General features: G+C 43.7%; 1 long non-coding RNA gene across 1 annotated transcript in view; it reads left to right on the forward strand.

Annotated features, from left to right (window-relative positions):
* Positions 1-2871: 2871 nt before the first annotated feature.
* LOC102023012 overlaps positions 2872-7101 on the forward strand; it is a 40403-nt gene continuing 36173 nt past the window's right edge. The window contains exon 1 of the long non-coding RNA XR_263154.2: positions 2872-2922. This is a non-coding gene — a long non-coding RNA (uncharacterized LOC102023012). The remainder of the gene's footprint in view (positions 2923-7101) is intronic.

The following is a 7101-nucleotide window of genomic DNA, read 5'->3' on the forward strand; positions in this document are numbered from 1 at the left end:
TGCCCTTGACATTTCCCACTGGGTAGAAGGTAGTGGCTTAAAAAATAGTTAACTAATGATCTAGTCTGCATCCAGAGGTCTTCTTTTTTGGGGTGCCACTTGGAAACACAGAAGTAAAACCATCTTTCACAGCCAGCTCTCCAACTCCATGTACCTGGAGGAGACCCAGCACCTCATCTGCAGAGCAGACACTTGTGTCTAGATACTGACACACCCTAGAGCCCTTAGAGCCCAGCAGAGCCTTAAGCGTTCCTCTGTGACAGAACAGCTGGGTGTAGAGACCTGGACAGCAAATCCTAAAGCGTGAAATGTAAAGACCTGATGAATCACAGAAGAGAGCCTTCTCCTTTTCATACAGGATAAAACTAAAGCCACAAAAATTATTTACTGGAGGTCCCACAGCTATTTAATGCCTCGGCTACCTTGGCCACCTTTGTTTCCCTGAAGTCAAGCATAGGAGTTACCTACAAAAAGTTTATGATCTGTATGAATTTAAGCAGGTTGCTTAACCTATCCAATTTCAGTTTATCCATTGTAAAATATGGAAAATAGCCTGCTCTTTATGCCCCACAGAATCATTGTGAGATGAGATCACAAAAGATGATTCCCATCCTTCTTTATCCTTCCAAATAAAATCATTAGCTGCCAAGAAAGAGGCTTATTGTCATTCCTCTTCCCCTTACCCTTTGTCTTACAGATTTTGAAACAAAGCATCAGGTGACTTAGCCAGGACCTGACAGACTTTGGCTGGAGTAGAAAACCATAGAGCAGTGGTGGTAAACCTATGGCATGCATGGTAAACCACAACAGTGGGATGTTTCTGTCATCGAAAACTCTAGAAGGTTCACCATCACCGCCAGAGAGAAACAAATTAGGCAGATTGGTGGGGTTTTGCTTTTTATATATTTTTTCTTTTAGCTGACCTTTTCTGGAATAAGGAGAAAAATTAGGGATACAATCATCCCTGACACTTTAGAGATAATCTGGATCAATCACTGCATCTTAGAAATAAAGATCTGAAATTAAAATCAAAAGTTATTCTAAGTCCCACTGGGCTGGTCCCCATCAACTCTCCTGACACCAGCTCCTCTCAGCAATTACCTTTAGCCATGGCTTCCAGAAGGGAAAGCAAGGTCCAGAGCTGCTTTAAAGTGGCTGGTACCCACACCCAGGGGTTTATATTTAGTCCTATCTGAGCAACTGACTCACCGGGCTCATCCCTTGCCGCATTACCTGACTGCTTGTTCTTACATCTCTTTAAAGAGGGGCCTTCTCATTTACAAAGCCAACTTCCTTGCTGCTGAAGCCCCCCTCGACTCTTGCTATAAATCCAAGTGTCCTCCCCCTCCACTGGCTGGACCACATATTCTTATCTAAATGCCCAGTCCTTTTGATATCTGTAATGCTTCACCTCCTTTCCTCTCTGACCACTCCTCCATGAAGCAGCTCCTCCCTCCTACCTGGGACACAGGTAGAGAATCTCTGGTTTGTATGGTGATCCTTGACACAGAACACCTTTACTATAGCCCAAGCTTTGTCTTTTCTTTGAGCTCTAGATATGTATTTCCATGTTCATATCCCTGTGCAAAACCCACTCGTCAAGCCCAATAGTCCAAAAGAATGTGTCACCTCCCCACCCAGCAGTCTTCCCAGGGCTTGCCATTTCCATCTGGCATGACCTTATCATTGACATGACCTAGAGACCTGCCCATCTTTACTCCCTTGCTCCACTTTGAGCACCCCCAGCTTCAAGTCTTTTCCATAGGTCTCATATTTGTCATGCTTCTAAAAATATCACATGCTCTCTATTCTTAGTGCTACTATTCTGTCTTTGGCAGCATAACTGTAATCTTCCTGCATCCTGACATCCTCCTATGCAACTCAGTCTGCATCCTGTCCTTGGAGTTGTCTTTCTAAAGCCCAGACCTGATCATGTACTCTACTACTCAGTAACCATCAATGTCTCTATGTTGATTGTCAAAGTCAATCCAAATTTCTGAGCCTGGCATTGTGTTTTTATGTTACTCATCATTCAAACTGATGAGTTTCTACAGCACTTGCTACGTGCTAGGTGCTTTACATTATTACATGTGAGCTAAGTACTGAAATTTTGAAGTCAGAAATAGAAATGGCAACACAGTCATACGCCCCATAATGACACTTTGACCAATGACTGAGCACATATATATGACACTGGTGGTCCTATTGCCTACTGATGCTGTAGCCATCTTAGTTTGTGAAGATATTATCATCTTTCCTTAGTGACGAATCATCAAATTATGGACCCATCTCTAAGTAACACATGACTGTATTATATTTGTGTGCATTCTAATATTTTCAAGCTAAAGTAAAATGAACCCAGAAGTAGAGGCTAAGTAGAATTGTAAAGTTCTTATACTTAAAAGAAACAGTACATGATGAATAAACCTGAGCTGATGAGGGCAGTTATTACTAAGTAATATTTCTGAGCACTTACTGTGGGCCGGGCAGTGGGTTGTTTATATTCCTTGGCTTATTTAAATGTCACAGGAAACCTGTGCCTCGTTATTTATAGCTCATTGACAAAACTCATTTTACACAAGACAAAACTGAGGACTAAGAACTTAAGTCACTTGCCCGAAGTCAGAGACTCAGAAGCAGCGACACTCACAGGAACCCAGATACATCTGACTTCCCAGTGCCTGCACCTCACCGCTCCTCTCTGTTCCCTTAGTGGTGACAGCTTGCAGGAAGTGTCAAGGAGTATCTTACTCCCTCTCCTCCATCCTCACAACTTCAGTGTCCTAGCTGCACAACACCAAGGATTCTAGAACTCATACACCTTAAATATAATGAGTAGGGACTCTTATTTAAAATTCCAAGTTTTAAACAAGAAAAAGGAGAGCATTGGTCAAATCGTACAAGCTTTCACTTATGACATGAGTAAGTCCTAGGAACCTAAAGTACATCAGGGTGGGCTTGGGGTGTAGCCGAGTGGTAGAGCAGTTACCTAGCATGTGTGAGGCCCTGGGTTCCATCCTTAGCAACACACACATGCACACACACAGTATGATGACTTTAGTTAATGATAACATAATGTACACTTGAAATTCATTAGGAAAATAGCTCTTAAGTGTTCTCAAGACAGAAAATAATTTTAAAAGGGATGTGTAAATCATTTCACAAAGTACTATATATCAAATCATCATGTTGTCCACCTTAGATATATATAATTCTTATTTGTCAATCATACCTCAATAAAGCTGGGGAGATATTCTGAATTTTGCTTTGATAGTGTTAATGGAAGAAACTGTAGATCTAATGGTGAGATGATGTCTCTCTCCAGCATTTTTGTGTGCTTGTGCTGGCTGGAATTAAAATTCCCTCTGAACCAGTGGTAATAGCTTCTGCTATAGTGCCCCATTCCAGGTCCCCGAGTGCCTGCCCAGAGCCTCTCCCTGAATTCTCACTGTGTCCCTAAGAGATGTTATTAACTTCATTATTAAAAGGAAATAAACCAAGATCATAGTAGAGTTAAGGAGAGTTGTCGAGGTCACATTGCTCGTACTTGGTCAGCTTTCTTTTACAGTAATATGTTGCTTCTGAATAACATCTCTTACTCTTCGCAACAAGTCATTCTTCGCCAAATCTCATGTCCCATAGCTTTTCATTATATTATACACAGTTACTACACTAGAACCACACAAATGGTCAGTGCACTGGATCATCAATTGCAGTGATTCACCGAATTCAGATGTCTTCTCAGGAGGCTGAGGAGCTCTCTTAAGGCATTTCGAACTGAAAGGATTTGCTGTAAGGTGACTTCACCTGAATATTTAGCCATCACTGCAAATTCTGCTTCAAAGAAAGGGTCTATCTTCACGGGGTGTTGTAGCTGTTTCCCACAGCTGGCATTCCAGAGCAACCAGAGATTAGAGGAGCTTCTCTTTTGATTTAGAAATAGGAAAAGCAAGCCAGAGACCCACACAATCTCCTCTCAGCTTACCCTGTCAGTGGTATTGTGACAGGGGCAGCTCTGCTATTCTTGATGGAACATGATCACCTGGCCATCACGACACAGGGCCAACCTACAGCTTGGAGGACAGGCCAGACCTCCCAAGGACCAAAATTACCCTCAGGCTGCAGGAGCTTTCTCAAATAAGGACAAACCACAGTTCCCATCAGGAGAGCAGGGAAGGCTAAAATAGCCTCAGGTTATATTCTGAGTGCCCTTGGGCAAACTCATAAGCACCCTGTCCATCAAAACTGCTGTCCCAGAGAAAATGGTCAATGATAAGCAGCCCATGCTCAGAAGGCAGGGTGGCAAGGGGACCCCACGTGCACAAAGAATGCACCTGGGGTGATGGCTGCGCATGCTCTTAGCACTGCCAAGATGAGGGACAGGGCAAAGGTGTGAAACGGATTCCCTACCAACACACACACACACACACACACACACACACACACACACACACACACACTCACACACTTTTCTTACGTCATGGTTACCCAGGCAACCTAACATGAGTCATCAAATCGCAAGGTGGATTAGTGGAGGAGCAGAAAAAAGGCTTTTGTTTGTTTCTAGGTTTTCCTCTTCTTTCTTCTTAATTGCTTGGTCTGATGTTGATAATACCCAAGTAACTCTGTTACCCTCAGAAATCCTAAAATTGGTGTGTTTAGCTCATTCAATCTTAGAAAAATGTGATTGTGTGTGTATGTGTGTGTGTGTGTGTGTGTTTGTATCAGTTTGGGGAATCCAGAGCTTGACAATAGTGCCTCAAAGATGGAGGTTAAGAATGATTGCTTGAATAATGAGGGTGCAGGCTTAAAAATCAGATCCTCTCTGGGAGGAATCTGGTCTCCTGGGAGAAGCCAGCCCACATACCCCATTCTCCCAGAATCTGAGCAAGCAGGCCCAAATAGCCCTCAAGGAAGCAGTGGCTCTCAAGTTTTCCATTTTGGGACCCCACAGTGCTTCATAGCCCATTGGCTATGCATGCCAAGCACAATGTCCTCCCAGGAGGACCACAGACCAAAGGACTTCACCAAAAGCAAAAGCAGCTCAGCACAGAAACTCAAGATGGCAAAGGAGGGTGTGGGTACACAGTGCTAAAAAATAGCTGAGCTTAGAACACTCCCCTTGGGAGTGGATCTGCCTAGGTCTGCTCATGGGTGCCTGGAGAGGCATCACCTGCCAGGATTGGAGGTAGGTTTTTCCAAAGGTGGGGAGACAGGCACCAGTGACGGGGCTTGCCCTGTGGAATCCTCCTCAATAGAAATGGCCATGGATTCAATTGCTTCCCAATGATTGATCAGTAGGTGAAAGCAAGTGCTTTGGACACAGTGAGGGTAGAAAAATGGTTTTCTGGGCACCAATAAACCCAACCTGTGTCCTTCCTCTTTAGCTCAAAACTCACCAACTCCTTTGCCTCTATTCTAATATGACAGACCCAAGTTTGGTTTTGTAAAAGGGGAGACGTTTGACCTTTTAAAGTTCAGCTGAAGGTAATGCCATCTGAGGGCAAGACCAAAGAAGCACAAACAATTCTGTTACAGCTCACCTCGTCCCACCCACAGTACACAGTGCAGCTGTCAGGACTTTTCATCATCATCATCAGCTGTTTGAAAAGCCTAGCAGGGACCAGAGAAGGACCACATCTGCAGCAGAATGATTCCTAGCTTGGAACTTGTAGTCACTGGAGCAGCACAAAACTATTTCCACAGTACTCAAGAGCAGGGTAGGCTTTGAGAGAAAACTGTTGAAGTAGTATTCATTTCCATCACCTTTTACCCATAGCTTTTAAATATATAATAGACTGCCAAATATTCCATTGGGCCATGAGGAACAGAGACACCTCCTGGGGAGCATAACCATTCTTCCCTGTCCCTCCTCTCTATGATGAGAGAAGGCAAAAGAATCATTCCTACTAATGTTCATGACAGCTACCTTTGCTTTTCCACATTCCCACACAATTAGGCCAGAACAGTGGGCTTAGCAATTATTCTCATTGGATTTCCTGCTCTGTTCCAGCCAGCCCTTCCCCGTACCTCACCAGAGATGAGGTGGTGTAGTGACGACTTACCCTGGGGCTGTTCCTGGGAGGTACCCCCAACACCTTCTAGCAGGCCTGGCTTTACTCACAGGTAACCCAGACAATACAGAAGATTTTTTAAAGGAGATTTTTAGAGATCACCTATCCCCTCACTTTAGATAAGGAAAGGTGACCAGAGAGAGGAAATGACTTGCCCAAGGTGCCATAGCACCTTCCATGGCAGAGACAAGAAGCTGAGATTTCTGACTTCCACCCGAGTGCTCGTCTCTAGAACTCAGTAAGGTCTGAGAGGAGAAGGAAGTTTCCATCCAATTCCTTTCTTGGACAAGTATTGTTTTCTCTGAATATTATTAACAACAACAAGAAGGATGCATATGGGGATAGGAAAGCAACATTTCAAGTCACCAAAACTTCAGCATAAATAAATAGCTCTGACCAGTCAATTCTGTCAGTGGAGGACTTTGTTTGGTGGGTAGCCCAGTGTCCTGGGGTGGGAGTGATTCCCGTTAGGGGCTGAAAGAGAAAGGACAAAGAATTCTGTAGACAATGCCACTTATATCATAGCTATCACCCATTTCTGAGTGAAGAGTGTGATGGGAAACTTCCAGAACTCGTGGTGGATTTGTTTACAGATCCAGCCATGCATCTGCTGGAGATTTAGTGATCAGTCTCCATTTTACCTCCTGTTGACCAACAAGATCTTGACTGATTCCCCAGGAAGTGTGAGCTGCAGAGCCTCTGGCCCACTAAACACTCACACCCTCAGGCAGGGAAATTAGAAGACCCTGGCCTTCCGAAATAACCTGTTGTAGCTCTTGGCTCTGTTCTGTTTCATTTGCATGACTCCCGGCCCCATGACATTTCCTGTTCACAGTCATTCTTACAAGCCTCATTTCCCATGACTATGAAAAGGTCCAATGGCCACCTTTGAATCACAAATAAAAATACCAAATTAAACATACTTTGACATAGCCTAGACATTAATGGCATGAAGGTTGGAATAGATAGATTTCTGTGTTTACTGTCATATTTCATTTTCAAAAGAGAAATCGTTCCATCTTATGAG

This window comes from Chinchilla lanigera, unplaced genomic scaffold (genome assembly GCF_000276665.1).
Source record: "Chinchilla lanigera isolate Chin_1 unplaced genomic scaffold, ChiLan1.0 scaffold00062, whole genome shotgun sequence".
Lineage (NCBI taxonomy): Eukaryota > Metazoa > Chordata > Mammalia > Rodentia > Chinchillidae > Chinchilla > Chinchilla lanigera.